Source organism: Aricia agestis, chromosome 19 (assembly GCF_905147365.1).
Source record: "Aricia agestis chromosome 19, ilAriAges1.1, whole genome shotgun sequence".
Taxonomy (NCBI): domain Eukaryota; kingdom Metazoa; phylum Arthropoda; class Insecta; order Lepidoptera; family Lycaenidae; genus Aricia; species Aricia agestis.
The window spans coordinates 6,156,932-6,170,320 of NC_056424.1; the positions used below are offsets into that span (position 1 = coordinate 6,156,932).

The 13,389-nt window shown below is 33.7% G+C and overlaps 1 protein-coding gene across 1 annotated transcript in view; it reads left to right on the forward strand.

Annotated features, from left to right (window-relative positions):
- Positions 1–285: 285 nt before the first annotated feature.
- LOC121736811 (guanine nucleotide-binding protein G(I)/G(S)/G(T) subunit beta-1) overlaps positions 286–13,389 on the forward strand; it is a 40,281-nt gene continuing 27,177 nt past the window's right edge. The window contains exon 1 of the mRNA XM_042128214.1: positions 286–522. The gene's annotated coding sequence lies outside the window, so the exon portion shown is untranslated. The remainder of the gene's footprint in view (positions 523–13,389) is intronic.

The following is a 13,389-nucleotide window of genomic DNA, read 5'->3' on the forward strand; positions in this document are numbered from 1 at the left end:
ATGGAGTAAATATTATGAAAATCGTCCCAACGATTTAAAAAACCCGCCCTACGCATCTCACGCCCAGTTTGACGTCACTTTCCGGGGTTCTCAAGCTAGCCTTACCGCACCCTATTTTATTTTGTCCATAGCAGACTTTATTTTCTGGAGAAATAGCCTTGTATTCCTTATTACTATAGCAGTAGGGCACATTTTTACATGTATATTAAATTAGTTCAATAATTTTCCTCTAGATAGCGCTATCGCCGCCATCTATACTGGCGCAGAGCGGACCAATCACGTTTGAGAAACTTTGACGCAATTTGCAAATGGCCGTGAAAAGGATTGAGCTCGAGGGTGTATGAAATACTAAATGGTGGTAGAGTCCGTGTTAAAAACTTGTGAATATTAATTCTTGGTTTAGTGTAGTGTCGTTAGAAAAATACAAAATGTGCCAAAAAGAGAGGATCCAGTCTTAATAGTGGTTGAGACATCGCCAGCGTACGACTGGAGGAATCGTCGAAGTCGTTTGCTGATTGTCGGGTAAAGTCCTTGTTTTACTTGATAGCTTTGTAATCGGGCAATAATTAAATGTAATTCGTGTGGTATACGGACTTTATGAAGCAGTAATTAGTATTTGGGTGTGACTGGCGTGAATGAGTGATTAGTCTGAAATGGTCGCCGGCTGAATGCGTGGTAGTTCCACATACATAGATAGTATTACAATTTGGTTTTTAGCAATTTATAAGTACAATTCACTAGCGCATACTGTTTTATATAGTTCAATATCCCCCACAGCTCCGTATTCGTGCTCTGTCTGAAATTTGAAGTCATTTCATATTCTATCCATATAGGCTACAAAAAAGGCACGGCCCTGTTTCCAAATGGACGTACATCGATTCGTGAGGTAGCCTTATCAATATGTAATTTTTCCTTATGTTTAGCTCGATATCGACGGTATTTATTAGGATTCGGATTAAAATAACGCTAATAGTACTTTCGGATTGTTGCTATAGACTTCGAAAGGATAAAAAAATCAATAACTCCACTAGACACCCTCATTGCGATTTCAATAGGGAATTTATTCCGATTCTAGGTGGAAGTATTCATAAACGAAGCTTTATTAATGATAAATACATTAATTTAATCAATAAAAATATAAGTTTTTCACTTGTAAGATTGTTTGATGTTATTTTTCCTATGAAGTAAAATGCTTTTGATAATATCTAATCCATACTCAATTAACGATAATTAACCTCTATTAATATACAAGCTCTACCTTCGTAATACTCTGTCTTTGATAACATAATGCTAACAGTATTTTATTTTTGACTAGCTGTTGCCCGCGACTTCGTTCGCGTCAACATACTGCATAGTAGTATAATAATTAATAACAAAGATGGATAGTCTGCTAACAAATATGAAAAAAGTAAAATATATCCTCCTTCTTTTTGGCATTTGGTTAAAAAAGTAGCCTAAGTTACTCCTTACTGCATCAGCTATCTGCCAAAAAAAGTCCCGTCAAAATCTCTCCAGCCATTTCAAAGATTAGCCGGAATAAACAGACAGACAAAAATTGTAAAAAATGTTGTTTTGGTGTCTATACCGTATATACATTCATTTTCATGTAGTAAAAAACGGTTCTTTCAATGTAATATTGTAACAGACACTCCAATTTTATTTATATGTATAGATTATTAATGTTATGTTTTTGATATAAATCACATTAATTATTATTATCAATATTGTTCAATTATTATAGCAATCAGATATTTAAAACAAACAGTTCCAACACATCTATTATAATATTATGTGACACATAACTTTCTTGTCAACCATAATAATATGATCACTGTCATAGAAAACCCGAGGATCAATCATAATATTTCTATGTGCTGGTGAACAGTATATATATACTATGTATTATATACAGCTACAAGAAATAGCCGGTTAACCCCCTTATTTATAAAAACCCCCATAAATAAGTACTGCAAGCCTGGACAAAATTATCTAAGTAATAAATTTGCTCTCAGCAAAAATTTGTTGGTTCCGTTAATTGTGCATAAGTGACTATTAACATATGAAATTTTTAACAAAAGGCCTAATGAATAATCTTCTACTTATAACAAATGCCAATAAATTAAATTCAACAATCAGTTATTTTTGCATTTTTCAAGAAACAATTATGTAATTACTTATTGTTGTCAACATACTTTTGGTTTTTTTTCAGTTGCATTATCACAATAATAAAACTTAAAAGATTAACTGGCTATTGTGTTTGCTACCAAAAATGTTTATTTAGCCTTTATTTAACATAAAATTATTACAAAAAATGTTTTAGGTTAGGCTTGCTGCTAGGTATGTTTTATATCAGTGTCAACCTGTGGGTTGCAACCCTTGCAGTCTTAGCATGGCCACAGTAGAAATATACAGTATAGTATAGAAACACTGCGGAGATAAACTGAAGGTACTGTTCCGATCTTTACCGCGGCTACTCGCAACAGACAAAATATAAGAACATAGTCTAAGGCCTAAGCAATTTTTTTTTGTGATTATAAGACTATAGTCTAAGCAAATTTTTTTTGTGATTTGTATGGGCAATCGCCCCAGCGTCATGATTTTCCCATACAAAAGTTTAAAAAAAAGTTGCTTCAGTGCTGCATTTTGCATTTTTGTGGTAAACTATAGAGGATAGTATGGTAGCCCTAGAACAATATTTTTTTATTACTATCAAGCTAATTTTTTGTGAGTAGCTTCATTTTGATAAGATGAACAACATTTTTATTTGCTATTAAATCTCGAAAGTGGTAGCTAACAGAGATAGAAAGCATTTCATACTTTGAATTGATGGTCCTAATCTGGACTGTTTTATTTGTAGGACAATGTTATTCTTAAATTATAACTAGAGATCGCCCAATGGTCGAAATTCGATCTTAGTTTCAACGACATTACGACCTATACTTTGTAAAAAATATTGACTTTATTACATTTTTTTCAACTCTTGTCTCTGGGACTCAGCTAATCTCAGACTGGCAGTGTAAGCATTGTCTAATAGTATCTTATTCAATAAAAAAAAACTATAATCCATTATCAATTTGTCACCTTGTTATCAACAGACTTCAACCATAAATAAAAGAGTATAATTCGTATGTATAGGCTTGGCACTCAAAAATCTGTCATTTTTCCTAGTGCGTGTGTTGTAGTGTGTGTAATGTTTTATTTGTTAAAAAAATGTATGATAAAAGCATAATTTCAAAATAATATAAGCTTGATGCACTCCTTCACCATATAAACTATAACTGTGCAAAATTTCATTCAACTACGTTTCCCCCTTTTTTTGTCAAAAGGGATACAAAGTTTTTGGCTCACGTATTAATATATAGATGATTATTGATCTATCAATCAATATACAAAAAATCAGCTTGTTAGGGTCATTACCATTATAGAGTTCTGTAATCAACAAAACTTGTTGACTACTAAACAAAATATCTTTGGATATACGCTTCCGTTTATAATTCAGTGAAGTGGTGATAATCAATTTGTGGGATTATAGGAAACTGCCTAAAAGCTTTTAATCTTTTTTTTTTTAATTTTTCCAATTGTTACAGATCAAAATGCTAAGATTTTATCTGAACTCTTAATCACATTCTTTAAGAAACCTAAATTACAAAGCTTCTTCCAATACTGGACTTTTTTTGCATTGCCTAGTGTACTGCTTGTAATATTATAACTTTTTAATTTTGCATCACAGTGGATCGCTCCTAATCCTACCCCTGGATAATCTGGTGCAACATGTAATCCAAAATGCCTATTACTGTTAAATGTAAGTTATATTGGTGAATATTTACAATAATGTTTTAAAAAACTCAAAACAAGAAATAGAAAACCTTTGCATTTGAGGTTCACTTTTATAATTTCTATCAAAAAGTGGTGGATAGCCTATCCGCCACTTATCAAGATGTGGTGAAACAGGTCCTTATTGTTGTTGTTAGGCATTTGGGTAATCGAAAATCGGGATAATCAAATGTTAGATGAAGAAAAGTGGACCCACTTTTGTTTGTTAGAAACACTAAAGGTTTTTTTTTTATTACACTGTCTTTCAATTATTTACAAATTACAAAATAACAATAAATTGTCTTATCCTCAAATAAGAATTTCTATGTTGCGTGTATGTGCAGTAATTTCTTTTTGCATACTAATGCTATTTCCCTTGTATGTCACATATAGTAGGTAGGGTTGCCACCTTTATTTTTTGCAAGTACATTGGCTACTTTAGGTGAGAAAAGTAAGTAAGAACAGTACACATAATAAAAATAAAGTACAATTTATAAAATTATCTGTATAAATAAAAATAAATTCAGCGGGGCTAAAATGGTCACATTTAGCAATTCCTCTCAATCAATTCAGCAAATGAATTGTCAAAACTGTCAAACTGACAAATGTCAAGTCAGTACAAATTACTAGACATGAATTGCAAGCAGAGTTGCATTTTGCTATTTAAAAAAAATCATAATATTATTATGATTCACATCATGATTCTCCAAAGCGACCATTTTAGCCTCGCTGTACTTTGTTAGTTTTTTAAAACTCGAGAGATAGGTGATAGGATATTTCTGTATATTACGATACATCTCTTCTCTTCATAGGGTGTTCAAAAATTTCTGTGATTATGTTATATGTGTATGATAGACAGATACACACAGTGTTGCCACTTGCCACCTTAGCACAGCACTTCACAGCAGGTACTACAGGCAGTCTGTTCCCCAGAGCCTATATTATTTTCAATCAAATATCTTCAATCCACATTGTTCTGTTTTTGGCAGAATATGTAACAATGCGCGCATCAAAATTACAATCTGAATCATCTTCTGATGAACTGTCTAGTAAATCTAATAGCAAGTAACTCGAAAGGCCATAGTATTACAACATTAAAAATAAGAACAGCTTGTGTAACACTTTAGCAGCTGAAATGTGCGTCAAGCGGGGCGTTTAGCATTGAAATGTAGGGAAAGATACATTACATTACCTGTTGTGTGTGTGATACATTAATATAATGTAAAGATATACATCCCGGGATGTAATGTACATTGATATACATTACCTGCTCTGTCTGTGACAGCCTTTAGACTCTACAAAATAAGAAATAAAAAACATAAACCTGTTATATAATTTTAAAAAAGTACTCTTTCAGTGCAGAGGGGTTCATACACATCCTAAAGTATTATTATTTTGTTTTGTTACAGCCTGTATAATCCATTTAAATTAATAATCAATAATTAAAATTTGAACTGCTATTAACTTTTGCTTTATGTAAAGTCTATAAATTGAAACATATTATATCCATTGGTAAGTAACAGTCACTGTGCTTTTTAACAAATTATCCGCCATTCGCCTATAACAGGAATGGCGAACCCACGAAGCTAATACAGAGAGTAGGTGTGGTAATCAAATTTCCTTAAGAAACAACGCGTGACAATTTGCGGGGTGAGGGGGTGTCAAGCTCCGCCCACTTTTCCATATTTCACCTATCGTGTAAAAGCAAAACTACTAGCTTAGGTCGATGTTGATGTGACTACGTAGTTCAGCTATCTTACACTAGATGTCAAAATTCTTAAATATTATGGGACGTACTCAGAACTTTAAAAAATGTATATTAATTATAATAAGGTCAATCATTAAAATTAGGGTTAGAATTTTGACCGAATATTTAATGTAAAATAAGGAGACAAACGAGTAAACGGGTCACCTGGTGGAAAGCAACTTTCGTAGCCTATGGACACTCGCAACACCAAAAGAGCTGCAGGTGCGTTGCCGGCCTTTTAAGAGGTAATAGGGTAGGGAAAGGAATGGGGTGGGTACTAGGTAAAGGTTTACTTAAAGTTGCTCTGAACAAGAGGAGAAGATATCCCACCTCTGCTCTGTATCAAGAATTTCGTGTATTAAGTGTTAGGAAACTCTACATACCTACTAAGAGCAGGAATGGCTATGCACAAGCATATCCTTAGCTCCTCCCATTACATAACACTAATGAAACAACGGTCTTTTAGAGTTCCCGCAGTCGCTGTCAAAACTTCGTTCGCTCAAAAATTTGGCTTGTTTCTCCTGCCTTACACATACAATAACCTTATTAAATTATGCCAATTTGATAAGTTATCTTTTATGAAAGCTAAGACTGTTGTTTCTGAAACTCTTCTTGGAAATTTCTTATGAGGAAGCTGAAAATATGATCAAAATTACCGAATAAAGTCATGCTCACATAAACACACACACACACACACACACACACACACACACACACACACACACACGCACACACGCACATACCCACGAACACACATACACACACACAACACACACGCACACGCACTCGCGCATACACACACTCACACTAATAGCATCAATAAAATAACTTTTAATTTAGTGTAATTATATTAGTCATTATTTTAAAAACATAAAATTATGTAATTATCGTAACTTCGTCTCGTCCCCACAGGACAGGCATCGCCTAGTGTGGGTAGAGATGGGCACGTACCTGGGTATTTACCCATCTACCCGGTATTTACCCTCACGTACCCGGTAAATACCCGTATCTACCCAAAAGGGCGGGTAGATAAAATTCAATACTTAAGTCACAACCACCTCAAGAACGGTAATAGCTAGAGAGTTGAAATTTTCACAGATTGTGTATATCCGTTGCCACTATAAAAACAAATACTAAAAGCAAAATAAAATTAATATTTAAGGGGGGCTCCCATACAACAAACGTGTTTTTTTTTGGCCTTTTCTGCTATCTTATCAATAATAGCAAAATGTAGGTACTTGAATTTTTACACAGTCTTTAGTTAATGTTAACTTTAATATTTAATAATAATATTAATATAAAATAAAAAAATTAAGAGGGGCTGCCATACAAAAAACACAAATTTTGTCCTAATTTTTCTCTATAATGGTACGGAACCCTTCGTGCGCGAGTCCGACTCGTACTTGACCGATTTTTTTTATTTACATTCTATTATTTTATTAATAATTTAAAATATTTGAAAAACCTTTAAAATATTTAAAAAAAAATATTAGAAAAAATATTAGAAGACCCTTGAAAATTACTTTTAAAATAGACAATGTATAAGTACCTGGTTAAAGAAATTATATAAAAAAATATGTAGGTATAATTTTTTATTATTTATACATATAACACGTCCTATCTTATATAAAATCTGATTTGCTTTGATTTGCTTCTGATTTTTTTAACTTCTCATTCTGCTATCGATCTGACTGAACTAGTCGTTTTGAATTTCTTCTTTGTATGGCACGCATCCATTGATGCGTCTATATATTTACTATTTATCTTTATTTACAGAAGATTTTGTGGGGCTCGTCTTTTTAATCTTTTGAATGTTTGGTTTGATAGAGTTTTTATCAATTTTTTTGCCAATATATTGGGATGTCATTTTATCCTTTTACAATAGTTTTGAAGGGAGTTTTTAATGTTCTCTTTTACATACTTGATTTTTAGATCATTGTAGGTTTGGCTATTCGTAACATAATATGGGGCTCCAGTTATTGAACGCAGGGTTTTATATTGGAATCGTTGTAGAATTTCTGTGTTAATGTGGAGGTTGTGCCCCACAACTGCATCCCATAGGTCCAGATGGGTTTGAGTATGCTTTTATACAAAATAAGTTTATTTTATCAGCCAGTAAAGCTTTCGTAGCTGCTTGTCAAAAGCCTTTCTTTTGTTCCATATATGTGTTCTCCATGTTAATCGCCTGTCGAGATAAAGTCCTAGGTATCTAACATCGTTTGACTGTGGTATTTTTATCCGATTAAGTTCTACTTCTGGACATGTTTCGTGTCTTAATGTGAAAGTTACATGGACAGATTTATTCTCGTTGGCTTTTGTCCTCCAATCTTTTAACGACTATGATATTTCGATTAAGGTTCTTTGCAATTTTGCCGATGCTCCATGGGCTGTTTGGTCTACTGCGAGGATTGCTGTGTCATCTGCGTATGTATAGGTATGTCAGAGCTTCATCAGTACTTGGAAGGTCTAATGTGTTTAGAAGGTAGAGATAAGGGCCCAATATACTGCCTTGCGGCACTCCTGCTTCGATTTCATGGAGACATGTGACACTATCTTCGTACTCAACATAGAAATATCTATTGCTGAGGTATGCGTTTATAAAGAGGTAGAAGTTTAAGGGTGGCTTTTTACGAACTTTATACAACAGTCCAAGATGCCATAATCGATCAAAGGCCTGTGATATGTCCAGAAAAATAGTAAGATTTGCTTTCAAAAGCTTTTTGAATTTCTTCTACCAGTCTGTGTACCTGCTCCACGGTCCCATGCGCTTGGCTTGCCCGAATTGGTGATCGGATAACAGTTAACTCGCTCTGATTTCTGGCATCATGCGTTTCAGGAAGAGTATTTCTAACACCTTGGAGGGCACTGGCAGAAGACTTATAGGCCGGTGAGATTTTTCATCCTATGGATCTTTTCCGGGTTTGGGGATTAATATTATAATCTCTACTTTACATTGCGGGGGGACATTTTTTTTTTAATACACGCGGATTTGTGTGAGATATTTGATTCTACTTTCTGGTAGCTCTTTTAGTATTTTTGGTGAAATGTTTACGCCAATTTTCATGCTGGGGAAGATTGTTAAAGTGGTTCCCTTAAACGAGGATATACCATTGGTGACTTTTTTGTGGTGAACGCGCTGACTTGTGTTTTGGTGCGGTTAAATTAGACTGAGTTACGTCTACCCCATTCCACCCCGAGAAATATGCGAGAAGTCACATTATCTGTACTATCATCTGCATAGCAATGAATGCCGTTGGTCTGTAACATGTCATTGATATGCTGTATGAATAGGGTAGGCGATAGCACACAGCCCTGAGGGATACCAGCGTCAACAGATAGAGTATCAGAGCATTCACCATCAACTACGACTGCTAAGAAACTTGTGACCCTCTTGCATTATTTCTTGGATGTGGGCATTTTCAAAAAAACGTGTACCCTTGCAAAAATATGTCTATATTTTTTAAGGTCATTTATTTACCTTTTTTTGAATGTCATATACAAGGAAAAATATTGAACTAATGGAATAAGTTAAAAAGAACGCTGAAAACGTTATATTATTCTGATATTATTGAAACAAAATCGAATTTTCGACGAAACAGATTCCGTTGTGCGACTAAATGTAAAATATAATTTAATACAAAAAAATACAGCAATAAATGGATTTCTTCGTTAATTTAATCTAGTGAAATGCATATTTAATTGTTTATTAAAAAAAATTTAGATAATTTCAAGGATCAACAAGAGTAGCAATTATTTTTAATCCATAGTGTGACTATGTGACCCAACCACTAGGTTATTTTTCATTTTTTTACATGAGTAAGTAATATTTAACATATTTAAAGGAGTTTTTATAACACAAAAACCTTTTATTTAAACATTTTTATTGTTGCACTACTTATAAAAGTAAAAAATTCTTTGATTTCATAGATTTAACTTCAATAATTAGAGGGACGAACATCTCATAATCATAAAGATGTGTTCACATGTCTACGAATTCCTAAGTTATTAATGACATCGGATTATATGCACGATCAAAGTGCCGAAATATCCATGCAAATATGCACGAAAAATGGTCGAAATATGCACAAAATATGCACAATCAAAAGTCACTTAATATTAAAATTTATTATTTTTTTGAAGACTTTTCCGGTAGTGACATTAATAAAAGCGCCAATTTTTATAATTTCATAAAATCCAGGATTTTTAATTTCTTGAAATAAAGACTTTTTATTTATTTATTATACGCCAATAATAATTTTCTACCAACATTTTCCGATTGCAATCTTAATGCCCATGGAAGTTAAACTACCGAAATATGCACTATCAACGAAAAATTGCCAAAATATGCACTATCGCCTAAAAAGTGACATTATATGCATTTGCATATGCAAGTATGCAAATGCATATAATCTGATGTCTAGTTATTATAAATCTGCAAATATCAACGACACAAAATGATTTTCAACTTTACTGATAGAAAAGTAGTGGAAATAAAATCAAAATTTTTAAAAAACATAAAACTTTTAGGTACTTAAATTTTAAATAGTATATTTGTTATTGTTAAGTAAAGTCGACGCCTTTATGATTTGGCTGTAGCGATATCGATTTTTCTCAGCAATAACTAAAGCTAAGAAATTAAAGTTCATTGTCAGTATTTATCATGTCTTTGTCTTTGATTTACCCATAGCATAACACGATTGGTCAACTTTTATAACACAGAATAATCAATCAAATAGACCTGTGTAAAAAAAAAGGATTCCTATTTTTCCCTACAGAGGAGAGTGATTTAAGCTTCCAAAAATGTACATGGATTGGTTCAAGCATACACTTTAATTTGCCCATAGCTTATATGAAATGTATTTATGGTTTTTAAATTACGCGACAAAACTATTTTGTCGCTTACGCCCTTTCCATTTTTTGCTGTTCCATTGCTTGTTTTCTGTGAGAGGCCGGGCCGGCCTTTCATAGAAAACTAGCAATCTAAAACATATCCAAAACGGTTTTTTACTTTAACGCGGCGTCACCTTAACACATAAGTAATAAAAAATATATTTGTATGTTAATCGTACCAGTTTAAAAATCTCCAATTTTCTTAATAAAATCTGTGAATAAAAAAATAATTTATTTAAAATGTGAACTAAGCCTTATGCTTTCCGCCTGTTGTGACTTGTCCGTTCCATTATATGTGACCATACGAAAAGTCACAAGTCGGAAGTCACGTAATATTACTTTCTTTTACTTTTAAAGTGTTTGTAAATAACCGATAATAGTTATCACAATTTCATTTTTTATACTAAATACTAAACTAATTTTGCAACGTGTCAACAGTAAAAACAGTTGGAGAAAGTATAATAATGCTTACAAAATATGGTCACTTATCTGAACAAATAAACCGTTCCTGAAGAACCATCCAACCTGCGTCCGCGTCTTGTAGCAGATTTTTAACTACTAAATTTAAATTGAAGTTTCTCGATGTACAATGAAATATAGTGCTATCATTTAGTGCCGAAAATATTTTTGTAGTATGTTTATAAAACTAAAAAAAACGGTCACTAAACCGAACATTCCGGCCGGGTTGTTTTTTCATGATTATAATTTTAATTAATTTGTAGTTAAATTATGTTAGATTTTTCAATAACAAGACATTCAATTGATACATTAAGTATTTAAGAATCTAACATATGTTTTTTAAGTAACTTACTTTAAGAAAAAAAATAGTTATTAAAGATTTTGTTACAACTTCTGGGAAGGGGACAGGTGAATTTAATAGGTTTCGGTACTTAAAAACCCTTATAAATCTCATACTAAATAAAATTATATACAAACGTGAATGTATTTTAATAAAAGAAAACTTGTTTATGCTCCTACATTAAAATTACAAAATGTTAGTATGTAATTTTTTACAAATAATCTGTAGCGAAGTCAAGGGACAAGGTAAAAACCAGGGGTACACATTTTTTTGAAAATGCCCATGTATGGAATCTTGGATAATAGTGAAATTGTATATTATATCCAAACTGACAGCTAATACCCATAGTTTCAATCGCCTGAGCCAACGATGAGTTAGGTACGCCAAGAGAGCCGAGCCGAGCCTTAGTAATCCCTGAGCGTCCAAGTGTCGAAAGGGGTTGGCTATTGATGATGGACTCCATCATCTTCGAGAAGGTTATAGCGATTGATCTGCTGTTGGAAGAATTGGAACGGTCACATTTTTTAAGTATCGGGTTCTCAAAAAGCTGTCTTTCAAGAAGCCGAAACTATGTGAGTAGGATAGTTGAGCCAAAAAAGACGCGTAAAGACCGGAGCCACTCTGGAGCACTCACTGGAGCTACTTGCACTGAGCGCTGATAAAACCGAATATCCGACATGACTCTCATACTTCGTTACCATAACCAACCATACCGGTTGGCGGTTTCCGCCCTCATCATAAAGGGTCGAGTTGGACGACATGAGGACATGTCATAAGATCGGCATTCTCTTTTGCGTGTTGAAGGAAACATAGTGCAAGCGCTGTTTCACGCCGGTTTTTTCGGAGTCGACCCATTCGTACCGAAGAATTGCTCTCCCACGGTTAAAAGGGATTTTTTTCTTTTAAGTAACGCACAGGCCAAGAACTTTTTATATTTGATCATTAGTTAAGTTTATACAAAAACAGTACTCATTTACATAATACATTAATTTGCATGTACAAAATATATATGTGTCAAGACTGTAAAGGTGCCTCTTCACAATTGACCATACTGGCCCACTACTAACCATCGCCATTGTGTAAACGGAGTAATGGTGTATGATGGCGGACGATTTTCAGGCGTGGCGGGCAATGGCGTGGCCTGCAGTGGGTCATCGTGACATTGTGTACTGGTTATATAGGAGACAAGATTTTGCACACGTGTTCCTCTAATAAAGTAGGCATCCACTATAATTGTATTTCACAAAATTCTTACCTCAAAGAGGTTTTATACCTTGAGGTTGTAATAGTATAGGCTCAAGGTTAGTTAGTGGAACCTTATAATTTCTTAGACACAATTACACAACAATATTTCGTATTAAGTGCCTACAATTACCAACAAATATTGAATTACGAGAACCTATGTATATTAGAATTTTTCAAAGTTTAGCCTAAAGGAGGGATGAATGTTTTGAAATTTCGCACGCGTGTTTCCCTTAACGATGAAGGCGTCCACTAAGACGATTTACTCAATTCCCAAAACTTTAGCACCATTAAAAGGCAGTATACTTTAAAGAATATTAATATCACACATACAAAACCAAAATTTAGGAAAAAAGTTCAAAAACACAGCGTGACATGCGGCCAAAATTCATGAAAAACATGGATTTGTATTGCAAACATACATTAGTTTAAGACTTAAAGGGGCTTATTCGAACAGTTACGAACTAGTGACCAAATTTGCATTATTTAATGGAGGTTTTACTAATGATTTACTAAAAAAAAATATGTGAAAACGTACGCTGAATTATAAATACCCACCATTTTTGGGTATTTACCCAATCTACCCGGTAAATACCCAATCTACCCGGTAAATACCCAGGTGGGTAGATTGGGTATTTACCCATCGCCCATCTCTAAGTGTGGGGATCCATTATCGCATATTATGTTAATTTTTGTTTTTTGGCCAATAAATATTTGTATTTGTATTTGTATTTTTGAAGACTTTCAGTCGTGGCGGCACACAATTTTCTCGTGACAGGTTATCCGTCTCATACGCCATAGAAGTAGATGACACGGCTACCGTGTCACCCGCCACGTTCAAAAAGGTTTATTGTTTAGTTGAGCCCAAACCATTGATGTTAACGGAACGGAACGGAGT